The 16,381-nt window shown below is 39.7% G+C and overlaps 1 pseudogene; it reads left to right on the top strand.

The window, feature by feature from the left end:
- Positions 1-1,947: 1,947 nt before the first annotated feature.
- On the top strand, positions 1,948-3,136 carry LOC101696703 (mortality factor 4-like protein 1 pseudogene; annotated as a pseudogene).
- The last annotated feature ends 13,245 nt before the right edge of the window (positions 3,137-16,381 follow it).

The following is a 16,381-nucleotide window of genomic DNA, read 5'->3' as shown; positions in this document are numbered from 1 at the left end:
AACAAATACTAATCAAAAGGGAAAAGGCCCAGCTGTTGCATCCTATTTGCTGTTAGAACACACTTTCTAGGTCCTTCAGGTCATTTGGGCTCAGGATGAATTTACCATTAGTTGTGTCTTGTCAGACCACTTTCTAGGGTCGGCAACATTAAATGCATGCTCTGCAATACTTACTGAGTGGGTCAGACTCCAATTAGGATATCAAAGATATAAAGACCAATACAACAACTTCTCCTACTGTCCATATAGGAAGAGACAAAAAAGTTTAACCTTTTCTATGAAAATCCAGTTACCTGAACATTGTCATCACTCACCACTTGGCAGAACTGCCTGCTGTTGAACTGACAGCTCCTGTTCTTCAGGGATGCTCTAGTGCACACTGTCCAATAGAAAGATCACATGGGCCTCGAATGCAAACCATGTGTGTGATATAAGTCACACTTTTAAAAAAGTTTTTAAAGCCAGCTTGGTGGCACCCAGTGGCACATGCCTGTTATCTCAGCTACTTGAGAGGCTGAGGCAGAAGAATCACAAGTTCAAGGACAGCCTGGGCAACTTAGCAATACTGTATCTCAAAAAAAAAAAAATAAAAAAATAAAGGCTGAAGATGTTACTCGGCTCAGTATTCCCTGGATTCAATCTCCAGTACTGAAAAAAAATTTTTTTAACTCAACAGAGTTTAAAATTTGAACAACCCCAAAAACATTTGACTATCTTTGACAAAGGGGCCAAAAACACACACTGGAGGAAAGGATAGACTCTTTAATAAATGGTGCTGGGAAAACTGGCTATCCACATGCAGAAGATTGAGTCTAGGCCCATATCTCTCATCATGTACATAGCTAAAATCAAAATGGATCAAAGACCTAAACAAGAAACAAGAAACACTTAACCTACAGGAAGATAAAATAGGTAAAACTCTTGAAGTCATATGTGCAGGCAAGAACTTTCTGAGCAGAACACTGGTCACACAGGAAATAGTACCAACAATCAACAAATGGGATCATATCAAATTAAAAAGCTTCTGCATGGCAAAACAACCAACAGAGTGAGAAAAATAACCTATAGGATGGAGAAAAAAAATTTGCCAGCTATACCTCAGGCAGGTGTCTAAAATATGTAAAGAACTCAAAAAAGTACCCCCCCATAAAAGAAACAATCCAACAGTATGCAAGTGAAATGAGTAGACACTTCTCAGAAAAGTACAAATGGCCAATAAATACATGAATAAATGTTCAGCATCACTGGCCATTAGAAAAATGTAAATTAAAACAACACTGAGATTACATCTTACCTCAGAAAGAATAACCATCACCAAGAAATCAAATAACTGTAAATGCTAGTGAGGCTATGGGGGAAAAGGAACACTTCTATATCTTAGGTGGGAATGTAAACTAGTTAACCTCTATGGAAATCAGTATGGAGTTTTCCCAAATAACTAAAACTGGAAATTCCATTTGACTCAGCTATTCCCCTTCTAGATATCTTCTAGATATCTTCCCATGTTAAATACATCATACAGTGACCCAGATATACTCATGTTGACAGCAGCACAACTCCTAATAGCCAAATCCTAGAAGCAGCCTATATGCCCATCAAAAGATGAATGGATAAAGAAAATGTAGTAGCTGGGGATTTAGCTCAGTGGTTCCGCCACCTGCCGCACAAGGTCCCGGGTTCAATCCCCAGAACCAAAAGGAAAAAAAAAAAGAAAATGTAGTATTTACATACAATGGAGTATTCCTCTGCCATAAAGAAAGATGAACTTGAGTCAGTCATTTGTAGGAAAATGAGACCAAGAGGAGACCATAATGCTAAGTGAAATAAACCAGGGCGGTCGTTGGGTGGCGGCGGTTGCGCGGTTGCGGCGCTGTGAGGTCTTCGGGCGCGGGCAAATCGGGCCCAGGATGTAGAGCGGCTGTGCCGGAAGGCGCGTCTGACGAGAGCTCCGGTGGGGTAGAAAGTAGGGGGCGGTAGTCGGGGGTGGTGGGAGAAGGAGGCGGCGAATCACTTATAAATGGCGCCCAAGCAGGACCCGAAGCCCAAGTTCCAGGAGGGTGAACGAGTACTGTGCTTTCATGGGCCTCTTCTTTATGAAGCAAAGTGTGTAATGGTTGCCATAAAGGACAAACAAGTAAAATACTTTATACATTACAGTGGTTGGAATAAAAATTGGGACGAATGGGTTCCAGAAAGCAGAGTACTCAAATATGTGGACACTAACCTACAGAAACAGCGAGAACTTCAGGAAGCCAATCAGGAGCAATATGCAGAGGGAAAGATGAGAGGGGCTGCTCCAGGAAAGAAGACATCTGTTCTGCAACAGAAAAATGTTGAAGTGAAAACAAAAAAGAACAAACAAAAAAACCCTGGTAATGGAGATGGTGGCAGTAACAGTGAGACACCTCAGCCTCCTCGGAAGAAGAGGGCCCGGGTAGATCCTACTGTTGAAAATGAAGAAACATTTATGAACAGAGTTGAAGTTAAAGTAAAGATCCCTGAAGAGCTAAAACGGTGGCTTGTTGAACTGGGACTTAATTACCAGACAGAAACAGCTCTTTTACCTTCCTGCCAAGAAGAATGTGGATTCCATTCTAGAGGACTATGCAAATTATAAGAAATCTGGAGAAAATACGGATAATAAGGAGTATGCGGTTAATGAGGTTGTAGCAGGGATAAAAGAATACTTCAATGTGATGCTGGGTACTCAGCTCCTCTACAAATTTGAGAGACCACAGTACGCTGAGATCCTTGCCAATCACCCTGATGCACCCATGTCGCAGGTGTACAGAGCACCACATCTACTGAGATTATTTGTACAAATTGGAGCTATGTTGGCCTACACACCTCTGGATGAGAAGAACCTTGCTTTATTACTGAATTATCTTCATGATTACCTCAAGTATCTGGGGAAGAATTCAGCAACTTTGTTTAGTGCCAGTGATTATGAAGTGGCCCTTCCTGAGTACCATCGGAAAGCAGTGTGAGGAGCTCTCACCAGTGTTTGGATCTCTGTCAACGTGTTTTGTTCCTAGTCCTTCTCTTGTACAAATGATGTACTTTGAAGATGTTAGTGTACAACAGAGTTGATGTTTGTTTTGACGTTAAACAGAGAAAATAAAAGGGGTTGCAGCTCCTTTTTTCTTTTTTCTTTTCATTTAAAAGTTGCTACCAGTGTATTCAATGATGGACAACAAAGAGACATGGTGTAGTGTTTTATTGCCTAGTTGACAAAGCTGCTTTTGAATGCTGGTGGTTCTATTCCATTGACACTATGCACTTTTATAATACATGTTAATGCTATATGACAAAATGCCCTGATTCCTAGTGCCAAAGGTCCAATTCAGGGTATATAACTGAACACACTCATCCATTTGTGCTTTTTTTTTTTAAATGGTGCTTAAAGAGCCCATCCTTTGCAAGTCATTCATGTTGTTCCTTAGGCATTTTCTCTTTGCTCAAATTGTTGAAGAATGGTGAATTGTTTCATGGTTTTTGTAATTGTGTCTAATGCACGTTTTAACATGATAGACGCAATGCATTGTGTAGCTACAGTTTTCTGGAAAATATCTTTTAGGAATTGTTTTTCAGAGCTTCAGTAAATTTTTTCTTTAAATTTAAAAAAAAAAAAAAAGAAAGAAACCAGTTACACAAACTTAAATATCACATAGCTTCTCTTATGAGAAACTGAGAATATAAATAAAGAGTAAAATAAAAGATAAATAATAGGAAGTAAGGAGATAGATCTTCCTTAGATGGGAAGGAGATCAAGAGATGAGGGGAGGAGGAAGGGAAGGGAGGGGGAGGGGATAAAAAAGGAATTAAGATGTGTTATGTATATATGCTAACTACCCGAAGGAATGTAAATATCGTATACTACAAACATATTCTAATAAAAAGTTAATAATAAAGGTTTAAATTTTAATAATATAATTTTTTAAACCAATAAATTCAAAATACTGCCATTTTAACTTGTAACCAATATGAAATAAGTTAGAGTCTTTACCTTTTTACATTAAATCTTAAAAATCCAACTCAATGAAAACTAGCCACATTTCACAGGTTTAGCAGCACCTCATGGCCAGTGGCTACCATATCAGACAACCTGCTGTTACAAATTGTTACAAGTTTAGCAGCTTAACACACACAATTTTTATTATTTTGTTGTTCTGGAGGTCAGAAGTCTGTCACAGGTCTCACTAGGTTGAAATCAAAGTCTCCTCAGGACTACCTTCCTTTCTGGAGGCTCCAAGGAATAAATCTGTGTTCTTGCTTTTCCAGCTGCTGGAGTCCACCTGCACTTGCTGACTCTTGGCCCTGCCTCCATCTTCAAGCCAACAGTGTCACATCTGTCAAGACTCCTCCTCTGTGATCCTGGCACCCTCTGGCCATAGCCGGGAAGGTTCTCCCGATTTCAGGAGATTGGGCCCACCTAGCTAATCCACGTTAATCTCCCACCTCAAGGTCCTTAGCACTATCACATCTGCCAAGTCCCTTTTGTCATGAGAGCAAGGTGACATATTTATAGATTCTGAGAATATGGACCTGAATTTATTAGAGTGGGGGAGACATGATCCTATGTACCACAAGTAGTGCCAAGTTTTGTCTTGTTTTGTTTTCATCACAAAGAAGAAAAATATTTGAAATTGGGGAGTTGGAGAATCCATCAAGCTGCACCAGAAAAGCATCACCCTCTTTGCTCAAGCTCATCAAAGGAGTAAAGATTCTCTTCTGTATATAAAGCAGAATCACTTTTGTGGAGTTCTACCCATATCCCAGGATCTGAACTTTTCTCCTGCATGCTACTGACTAGCAGTCAAAAAATATTTTACTGTCTTTTAGATACCTATCAGACATGTATCAATCCAATAAAACAATCACAACCATATTGTGAAGAAGAAAATTGTGGCATAAAACAATAATTTCTATTCAAAAGTAAGGGGTCCTTTTTATTATAATTTTATTTTGAAACCTCTTATTGTATTGGAAGCACACTAAAAGCATGTCAGCTTTCCCAAAATAATGTCTCTAATGAGAAGAGATAATCTAGGAAAAGTGCAAATGAAATTTAATTTTTTTAATTCTTTAAAAAACATAAAATTATAGAGCAGAGGCCAAGGTGCAAATATAAGCCAAGATAAGTATATTGGAGGTTTTCATAGGAAAAACAATTTGTTTTGCACTGGGCATTGAAGCCAGGGCCATTGCACTGAGCTACACCTCCAGCCCTTTTTCTATTTTCTATTTATAGAAGGTTCTCGCTAAGTCACTAAGTTGCCCAGGTTGGGCTCAAATTTGCAATCCTCCTGCCTCAGCCTCTCAGAGTGCCTGGATTACAAGTATGTGCACTGTACCCAAGGAGGAAAATAATTTTTAGAAATAATGACTGTGAAACAATTGTGTGCTATCCACATACACAAATGCATCTTTAAATTCTAGGTTACTACTTGGAACAGTTTCCTGTTCACAACACAGTCTGTCACCTAGCTTTGGCCTTGTCCCTTTTCCAAAGCTAATCATGAAACTCAGAACTGTCAGGGAAGGAAGGAACTTCAGGCCACAAAGTCCAGCCCATTAGGCAACGGGCCGTGCAAAGAGGCGAAGTGACTTGCTCAAAGTCCTACAGGTTAGTAAGGGCACAGCTGGATGTGACCCCCAGACTCCACCCTCCCAACACCACACTGCTTTCCCCTGCCTTGCTGGCAGAGTGAAACTCTCTCCATTCATTTGCTCATTCATGCATCCATCCATCCACCCATTAACAAACATTTGCTGAGGTTGCTCCCTGCCAAATGCTGTTGCAGGTCTGGGGACACAGCAGAGAACAACACTGGCAAAGTCCCCCTTCTCAGAACTCTTAGGGGTGAAGGGACAACAAATATACACTTATGTCGGGTTGTGGGAGGCCTAAGAAGGAAACTAGAACAACATAAAGGGACAAAGAAGCCAAGTGTGGTGGCACACACCTGTAATCCCAGCACTCTGGGAGGCTGAGGCAGGAGGATTCCAAATTTGAACCAGCCTGGGAACTTAGTGACTTAGTGAGACCTTGTCTCAGAAATATGCATATTTTAAAGGCGGGGGTGGGGGGAGTGTTGGGAATGAGCTCAGTGCAAAGACCCTGGGTTCAATTCCTAGAGCCACAAAAAAAAAAGTGATGGAAGTTTGTTGCCATATATGGGACATTGAAGGAAGATCGCAAGAAAGTAGTGACATTTGAGCAAGAGAGTAAACGTCAAGTAAAATCCAAAGTACACTTAGAATAAAAGATAATTATAAATGGTGTGAACATATTGACCGTTAATGGAAAATTCCAAAAATGCTAGTGAGGAGTGACTGAGGACGCTGGTGAGGGCGAGTGAGAAGGGGTGGGAACGTCGGAAGTAAGGAAGAGCCCCCAGAGGAGGGTGCCTCCGGTGCACAGAGTCTGTCCCGAGCAGGATGTGATTGTCCGGGAGCCTCCTGGGAGGCGTGGTGCCTGTGAGGACAGGAGAAGAGGAGTTTCCTTTTCAGTGACCAAAAAATAGAGAAAACCACTCTGATTTCGGCTCTGGATAGGAGTAAATGGATCAGCAAGAAGAGTCCTCACGGGCCAGGCGACGTTGGGAGCCTGTGTGACTGAGTGCAGGGGAACACGGGACGCAGGCTCACAGCAGCGGCCGGGAGCTTGTCCCGAGGTGTAGCCGGGCGAGCTGAACGCTGTGCTGCTGTACCACCTTGAGGCGCAAAGTGACACTGCAGCTCTAGGAGAGCTGAGTGGAGAGTCAGGCTTTGAGATAGTGTCCAGGCTTCCACCCCAAAGACTCCTCGCTGTAGTAAAACGGTTTGTGCCCCGGCTACTCCCAAGTTCTGCCCCGCGGTGGCTTTGCGAGACAGGCTGCAGGGCACCTGGGGAAAAGCAGTGCGATCCCACAGTAGCCATCCAGCCTGCTGCCTGTGACAGTCCAGGGCGAGGGCAGCTGAGAAACACTCACTGTCCAGAGCAACCGGCCAAGACGACTCCCCTGAGCCCCTCACAGCTCTAGCACCTCAGCTCCTGCATACCACAGGCCAACTTCGGAACCACCAACACCGCTTACACAGGGCTGGTGACCACGCTGTCACTGTGCATTTTCACTCTTCCACAACCCCTAGGTGAGGGCGTCCTGCACGGGCTGAAAGCCTCCCCACTACAGATCCTCCTTCCCCTCCACCCTGCAACCTCCTCCACCAGCCAGCGCCTTCGCCAGACCCTTCACCACGGGCCCTTCCTGAGCCTCGACCTCAGGAGATGGGATCAGAGCAGAGTTGTGGCACCGACCCAGGAACACGGACTAGGTAGGACCGAGGACAGCTCAGGTGAGGTGCGCACCTGCGGCGCTGGGGACTAAGGCGGAGGGCAGCAGGCTCCTCGCTCACCCTCATCCCAATTTTAAGATGATGAAAGAAACCAGGAGGTAACTCAGGAAGTGTAGAAATGCTTTCTGGCTGTTTCTGGTTGTTTTTTTCTTTTTAATAAACTACCATCAGTATGTTTAAACATTATTTCTCTTCAGTATTTTTTTTTTGCAAAAATTTCAGAAATCACCTAATTAATATACCCACATCCCTTCTGAACAAATCCTGTTATTAAATGTTTCAAAGGAATTTTCTATTATGGATTATAATTTGCATTCAAATCTTCTAAAAGGCTGTATATAATTTGAAGAAAATAATCCAGGGATGAACTACTCATAAATAGCATATTACTGGGTCTTTGGGAGCCTCTCTTACTCCTCCTTCCTTTCCCCACACATACAGGTATGACTATTCTGGATTTTGTGTTAGTCATTTCTTTACACTTCACAGTAATATATATTTATGCATTTGTATGCAGACATACACATATATGATGGTAAAAGGCTGTGTGCATATATGAGGTGTAATCAAAATATAGAGTAAATGTTTAATTTTTCAAAAATTCATTACCGTAGAAGACACATTACTATTAATCCCCCACAAAGTACTTCTGCTGGCTTTGAACACACGCATTGTTCTTGCCACTTTCTGAGGCAGTTCTAGAAGCCCTTTTTCATGTCTTTATAAAGAGTAATCAAAAATATAGTGAATGCTGCCACCAACAGCCATAAAAACAGAGAGGCTCATTAAAACATGGTCTTCATCCATCTTATTCACTAGATATGGCACCATGCAACTTCTCTTTCCCAAAGTCAAAATGAACATAAAAGATAAATATTTTGAATCAATTCAAGACATCAAGGCAGTCATGGCGATGCAATAGACAGTCATAAAAAAAGACTTCCAGAACTGCTTCAGAAACTAGCAAGAACAATGGGATGTGTGTTCAAAGTAAAAAAGAATACGTGGGTGGGGGCATTGGTGGCATTGTGTCTCTTACTGTAACAAATTTTTAAAATTTAAAGTCACATTTTTTTAGCACACCTTGCAACCTATGTGCGCATATCCCCCTAACAACATGTTTAGTTTTAGTTTTGAATCTTATATAAATGGACTCACTTTTTTGTATCCTTCTGTGACTTGTTTTTGCTATTATTTTTTACAAATGCATCTGTTATAGTTCAGATCTAAAATTCCCCCCAAAGTTCTCATGGGTTCAAAAGGGGGAGTTGGAGAAGGTGACTGGATCATGACCATGCTGTACTCATGAATGGATTAATCCACTGATGAGCTCATAACTGAATGTGCTAAATGTGGGTCACTGGGGGCCTGACCTAGCAAGGTGTATTCTTATCCCTGGCTCCTCTCTTCCTTCTCTCTCCACTTGGTGTTCTCCATTGGATGAGTAGTTTTCCTCTGCCAGGCCCTTCCACCATCCCATTTCTGCCTTAGAACCAGCCAACCATAGACTGAACCATCTGAAACCATGACCTAAATAAATCTCTCCTTTAACTTTTGAATATCAGGTATTTTGTCCCAGTGACAAAGCGAATAATAGAGTATTCCATGTCGATGTATGAAGCTGTAGTTCTTTTTCACTGTTATATAAAATTCCATTAGATGAATACCACTGTCCCTCAGTATCCATGAAAGATTGGCTCCATGACCTCTCATGGATACCAAAATCTGAGACTCTTTAAGCCCCTTTTACATAAGATGGTATAGTATTTGCATATCCTCCTATATACTTCAAATCATTTCTAGATTTTTTATAATACTAATACTAAATGCTATGTAAATACTTATTATATTGTATTGCTTAGGAAATAAAGAAAAGGAAAATTCTGTACATATTAAGTACAGATGCAATTTTTAAAAATATTTTTGATTCAGGTTTAGATGAATTCACAGATGAAGAATCCATGGATATGGAGGATCAACTGTATAACACAGTTTATTTGTTTTTCCAGTCTACCATTGATAAACATTTTCATTGGTTCTAATATGTTCCCACTGAGAGCAATTTCACTAAAGAGTTTGGTACATACCTCCTGGTCTATATACAAGAATTTCTCTAGAGGTTATATGTGACAGCAAAATTGTGTCAGAGGGCACACAAAAGTCCATGTAATTAAGTAATGTCCACTCATTTTCCAAAGTAGTCATCCTAATTTCTGCCCTTTCAGACTGGGTTTCCTGGAAACAGATGTATTTTCCTGTGTGGAAGTTTATTGCAGAAAGAAGCAGACTTTATACCTGCCGTCTTGTTTAGGCACTTCCTATTTTTAGCCTTTTCCTACTTCTATTTCTACCTTTTTTTCCCATTTATTTTCCCTTCCTAATTTTGAATATATATAAATTATTTCTATTCTTTTTCTGATCACTGTAGCAATTTTAGCTTGCTTATTGAATAGTCCATAAAAGTATAGAAACACATATAGCTCTCCCTAGAAAACTTAATGTGTTACTTTTGCTTAAGAATTGTTAGGTTTCTTGAGTCTATGGATGGTTATCTTTTATTTCTGGCAATATTCCAGCAATTATCCTTCAAATATTAATTAGGCCCAATTCTCTCCCTCTTCTCTCCTACTTTTACTACACGTGTTAGTGTCTCCTTCCCTCAATGTCTCTTAAATTTTCTTTTCTATACCCCATTTTTGTTATTCTGCATCCTGGGTAATATTTTTCCAGTTCATTAATTCTCTCTCAGCTACATCTCATCTGCTGCTGAACCCAACTGCTGAGTCTTTCATTTCAATTATTTTAGTTTTTATTTTCAAAAAACTTCTGTTTTTAGAGGGTTTGTTCTCATTCATTTTTGTAACACTTTTTATGTAATTTACATACCAAAAATGCAGTCTTTAAAAAAAAATTCAGGTTCGGGATTTAGCTCAGTGGTTCCACTGCCTGCCTCGCAAGCGCAAGATCCCAAGTTCGATACCCAGTATCAAAAAAACCCAAAAACAAACAAACAAAAAAACCATTCAGTGGTTTTTAGTATATATAGAGAGCTGAGTAAACAACACCAGGTCTAACTTAGGATATTTTCCTCATTCCAAAGGAAATCCTGTACCATTAGCAGTTGCTCCTCTTTCCCCTTTCCCTAGCCCCAGCAACCACTAACCTATTTTCTTATTCTAAACATGACATATAAATTAATCATACACAATTTAATCTATTTTCTGTCTCCTTACACTTAACATAGTATTTTAAAAGTTCATTCATGTTGTAGGATGTATACATACTTTATTCTTTTTAAAAGCTGAGTATTTCATTGTATTGACAAACCACATTTTGTTTATTAGTTCATCAGCTGATTGACATATGGGTTGTTTACACTTTGGGACTATTATGAACAATGCTATGAACGTTCATGTACATGTTTTGTGGAGATGTATGTTTTCATTTCTTAAGAGTATATTCCTAAGAGTGGAATTCTTGGGTCATATGGAACTCTGTGTAATTTGTGAGGAACTGTCAAATCATTTTCAAAGTGGCTACATTCCCAGCACTCGGGAGGCTGAGGCAGGAGGATTGCAAATTTGAGGCCAGCCTGGGCCACATACTGAGTTCAAGGCTGGCCTGGACTACATAGTGAGACCCTGACTCAAAAAACAAACAAAAAGTGGCTACATCATTTTAAATTCACACTAGCAATTTACATGGGTCCCAATTTCTTCCCATCCTTGTCAACACTTGATATCTTCCCTCTTCTTATTTTAGCCATCCTAGTGGATATGAAGTGGTTCTTGTTCTTAAGTTTTCCTTTTATATCTTTAAAAATGTCAAACATAGCTACTTTATATTCTGTCCTTGAGCTAATTCTCATTTCATCATTTTCACTCAGTTTTAGAATTAAAAATCTAAATTATTCATTCTCTCTCCTCCCCTGACCCCTTCTCTTTCTCTCTTTGGGAATAATTGAAGCCTAGGGTAAAAGTGAGCTCCTCAAAATGATTTCTTTGCCTTTGAAGATATAGGAAGATTAACAGAAAAGTGTTTAATTCTGTTTGAATTTTTTTATACACACAGGCAAGGTGAATTTAGGCTGCAGGCTCACATGAGCACTATTTCAGGTAAGATTTCTTTTTCCTTGATTCACTATCAAAGTTTGAACATAAAAGTTTTCTTCTAATTCTCAAGATGGGAGAGTCCCCCCGACCCCAACCTCACCCTTTTACTGTGGGTGTAGTCTTTTTAAATTTAAATTTATATTTAACTGGTACACACAAACATGAAAACTGCACATATTTATGAGGTACCATGTGAAGTTTCAATACAAACATACCCTGTGAAATGTGAAATGTACATACATTATGTAATGGTTAAACATATCTATCTCCACATATATCATTTCCTAGGAAAACATTCAAAACCCTTTCTTCTAGCTTTTGAGATCTATAGTACATAACTGCTATCTGTAGTTACCCTATTGTGCCACAGCACACTAGGACTTTTTACTCCAAATTGTAAATTAGGAGCTATAGATCAACATGTGAGGGCTGGGGATCTAGCTCAGTGGCACCACGCTTGCCTTGCAAGCACAAGGTCCTGAGTTCAATCCTAAGTACCAAAAAAATGTGAGTATAATCTTTTGGGGTCTATACTTTAGCCAGCACATAAAATTTGGCATGATATTTCATTTTAAATTGGCTATGTCACAGTACCAGGTATTTAGTCAAATGTGTCTAGATGCTGCTGTAAATGTATTTGTTTCTGATTATTAAAATGATATATTCTGATGATAAAAATTCAAACAATACAGAAACATTTAATGAATTAATTACCAATCACTGAAAATCCCATGACCCAGAGTTGATGATAATCTTTTAGATGCCTCTTTGTACATACTCTTTTAGCTTGCCCTGGGAAGGAATTTTTTAGATGAGATGAACACTTAAGTCAGTAGCCTTTAAGTAAAGCAGATTATCCTCCCTAATGTGAGTAGGCTTCCTTCAGTCAGTTGAAAGCCTCAGGAAAAATCAGACTGAGTTTCTGCAAGGAAGAGGGAATGCTGCCTCCAGTCTCAAACTGCAGTGTCAACTCTTCCCTGGGTCTCCAGCCTGCCTGCCCTGCAGGTTTAGACTTGAGAGCTTTGATAACTGCATGAGCTAAACCATTAAATCAACCCACCTCTTAATAGATAGACAGATGGATACATACATAAACACGATGCATGCACGCCATGCTGATTTTATTTCTTTAACATACCTTTTCTTTTTCCATGCTCTGTTAGCCAATCAAACCTGAAGTTCATTGGATTCAGCAAAAGTCTTCAAAGCCAAAGTCAATTTTAGTGCCTGCTACAGCTTTACAGTTTTTTTTCTTTTTTTCAATTTTTTGAGACAGTGTCTCACTATGTAGTTCAGGCTGGCTTTGAACTCAATATGTAGCCCAGGCTGGCCTTGAACTTGAGATGATCCTCTTGCATCAGCCTCCTGAGTGCTGGAATTATAGCCATGTGCCACCACAACTGGCACAGAATTTCTACTTTCATTAGATTTTTGGCCTACACCATATTCCTTGCCTTTAAGCTAGCCCATCCACACATTTAGGAAGATTTTTATATTTTGTACAGAATGGTTAATTACTTCCAATAGGAGGAACAGTTGGTTAGAATGCATCATCTATCACACAAGTAAAAATGGAAGTCAGTAAGAAGCTAACAGATAAGACTATAATTATGAGATCCTTTTCTTTTTTTGGTACCGGGGATCAAACTCAGGACCTTGCATTTGAGAGGCAGGCAGTGGCACCACTGAGCTAAATCCCTGGCCCCTATTTAATTATGAAATATGACTCATCTTTTAGGAACTTCTATCATCTGGATTTTACTGAGTTATCTTCCTCTTGACAGACTCTGCATACTGCATCAAATAAATAAAATAGTAACATTACACCCACACATAGCTGATTTAAAATCTCCAAGAGGCAAGGTAGATCTTACTGTTTTGCACAGCTATGTAATGTGGTGATGGGGTTATAGAGGACAAAAACCCCAGCTGTGGGTCTCGATCTCCTGCAAACCAGTATGAAATCTGTGAGACAGTAAAGAGGGAATAAAGACACAGAGACAGAGACTTGATAGAAATTCAGTCTTGGGCTGATCTGAGCCGCTCTGGGCAGCAAAGACAGACACCAAGGACATCCAGTGTTTACTCATTACAAGCATGGGAAAGGTGGAAGCTGGGCAGGCCTTGGGATACCTGCTGGTAACAAGTATCAAGCAAGAATGTAGAACCAGGGCACTAGCTAAAGAGAACAAATGGTTAATTCAGAGGGGAAGAATTTATTTGGAGTCACTTGACCTCAGCTGAAAGTGAACTCAGCTGAGCCCTGCTACTTCCAATGTAACACAGCTGAATTATGGAGGGGCAAGAAGCTTGTGCCACTATAGCCTGCTAATACTGGGCAGAGGTGACTGCTACGTGGGGTTACATCACATCACATAAAAACATTTCCTAATCATGTCTTAACACTTGATTTTTTCTACCCATTCCCGAGTGGAAGACTTTCTCTCTCTGGACACCTGCTATCTCTCCCTCCCCTTGGAGAGGGGAGTGGGGTCGGGAGGAAGAGGCCCAAGATAACTAAGATTAGTGACTGAATAATGTATGGTAGTGTACACAGGAGGAGGTGCAAGTTTGTTGGGGCAAGATGAGCTCAATTTTAGATCAGAAGAAAAGGCAGGGTCATCTGGCAATTGCCAGATGAATCTATCCACAGGACGTGGAAACCAGGCATGAAACAGCCTGTGTGGCGGTTAGCTCTAGCAGGCAGATTATAAATGAAGGCAAGGAAAGAGGAAAGTCACAGTAAAGCTAATACTTTACCCAGTTTCTAAAGGCCAACCAAAAATCTTTTTTTACATACCATCTTTCTCAAATGTTATACTTATAATTCTTACATTGTGAAGAACTTGAAGTTCAAAACAGAGAAACTACACTTATATAACAGTCAGAACAAAGAGCTCTAAGATATTTCCAGCTAAGAGAATGGCAAGATCCAACTTGGAAAGTCCAAAGATCAGGACTTTTTAAAAACTATCTTTGACAAATATTTACAAAGTAAAAGAAAGCATGATTGTCAGCCTGAACTACATAGCAAGATCGTCCCTCAAAAAACCAAAATAATAATTATTATTATTACTTTAAACATTGCTTCTTCACTATTTCCTTATAAACTCCATTTCTTTCTCATAAAAGTAGTATATCCTTTAATAGTTTATTTTAGTACAGTTCACCGTAAACTCCTACAATTAAAAATTACCTTAAATTACTTATTCACTCTTGGAAAATGTGAAATTCTAGACTTGACTTATTTTAAACCAGCTCTTTGAAGATATTACTCCATTGTCTCTTGATTCACATCCAAACCATTGAGCACACTGCTGTGGATCAATTTTATTTTCCATCTTTTCTTTCTGGTTGTTATTAAGATTATCAGTTTTGCAGTTTTTTTAAAATACTGTGTTCCACATGCATTATACGAAATATATACAGAAAACTGCATAAAATCTATAGACAGTGTAACCATCATCCAAGCCAATAAACAGAATACTGCTGGTACTCTTGTAAATCTTTCTCCTCCATAATAGTCACTATTCTGACTAAATGACTGTGGTCATCATTTCCTGGCTGTTGTCTTTTTTGACATTTTCAAATTCACTGTAAGTTACAACAGCTAATCCAAATTTTGAAACACCCTACAGAATGTAATGCTGCTGTGGCAGCAACTGGTAATGGTGGTTATCTCTGAAGGTGGTCTCTGAAGGGACCCTTGGTGACTAGAAAGGGTGAGAGAGTCACTTGTCACTGCACATTCTTATGCTTTTTGGGATTTAATGTCATATGCATATATAGCCCTTTGAAAATAAAAGGGCTATCAATGGTATATCACATGGAGAAAGAATGAGAGAGAGAGAAAGAAAGAAAGAAAGAAAGAAAGAAAGAAAGAAAGAAAGAAAGAGAGAGAAAAGAAAAAGAAAGAAGAAAGAAAGAGAGAGAGAAAGAAAGAGGGAGGGAAGGAGGAAGGAAGGGTCAGAAAGAAACAGAAAGGGAGGAAAGAAGAAAGGGAGAGAGAAGAGAAGAAAGAGAGGGAGAGAGGCAAAGAGGGAGGGAGGAGGAAAAGTGTGAAAAATCAAGTCCTACATGTGAATTTAAATATTAAAAGTGGGGATGAGGGAGGAAAAGTTGGTTAAAATATTAAAACATCTTAAAAGCATGAAACAACTGATCATCCTATTTCCCAAACCTAAAGGATAAACTGTATCAGAATAGCATTATATTAGCCTCCTAGGACAAGAAGAGCAAAAGTCAATTCTCTCCACTACCATCCCCACCTGACCCGTCAACAAAGGGATTCTCATAAATCACCTGCTCTTTTAGCTGTAATCCCAAAGGATGATACCTACATTCACACATACGAGTGAGCCCTGGCCTGGACATGCAGCACAAGGTCAAGTCACTTGAGCAGTGATGGTGAACCTTTTAGTTTAGAAAAAGCAACTCATACATTAACATCTTTTGTCTTAAAAACGAAACAAAACACACATGCCATAGCTTCACCATCACTGCACCGGAATGATTCGGAAAACCTCAGCACTTGAATTTAAATTAAGGTGCTAGAAAACTAGGTGAACCCCAGGCACCTATAAGAAGCCAATGAAAATCCCCTTTGCAGCAGATACTATCATCTAGGACCTGGGATTTTTTCCCATCATGTTCTTTTAATGCCAGAGTCTATGATCTTAACAACTTTACTAAACTACAGTGGGCAAAAAAGTGCATGAGAAGGACATGTTGGAACACAAAGGCCACCTAAATCCAAACCCACGTGCTGTTTGGATTTCTTATCAAAACTTGTAAGAGTGATCAGCCAGCACTGAAGAACCTCTTTAAGGACAAACACACCCCTTTTCATTCAGGTGGGAGCCCATTTTGCATAGCTCCAACTTTGAGAACACAAGCTAAAATCCACGACTAATTTCTCCCCACTGGCCCAT

This window comes from Heterocephalus glaber, unplaced genomic scaffold, assembly GCF_053883595.1.
Source record: "Heterocephalus glaber isolate CG9 unplaced genomic scaffold, H.glaber_assembly_v1.0 deba00001666, whole genome shotgun sequence".
Taxonomy (NCBI): Eukaryota; Metazoa; Chordata; class Mammalia; order Rodentia; family Bathyergidae; genus Heterocephalus; species Heterocephalus glaber.
This window is presented reverse-complemented; position numbering and strand designations above follow the sequence as displayed.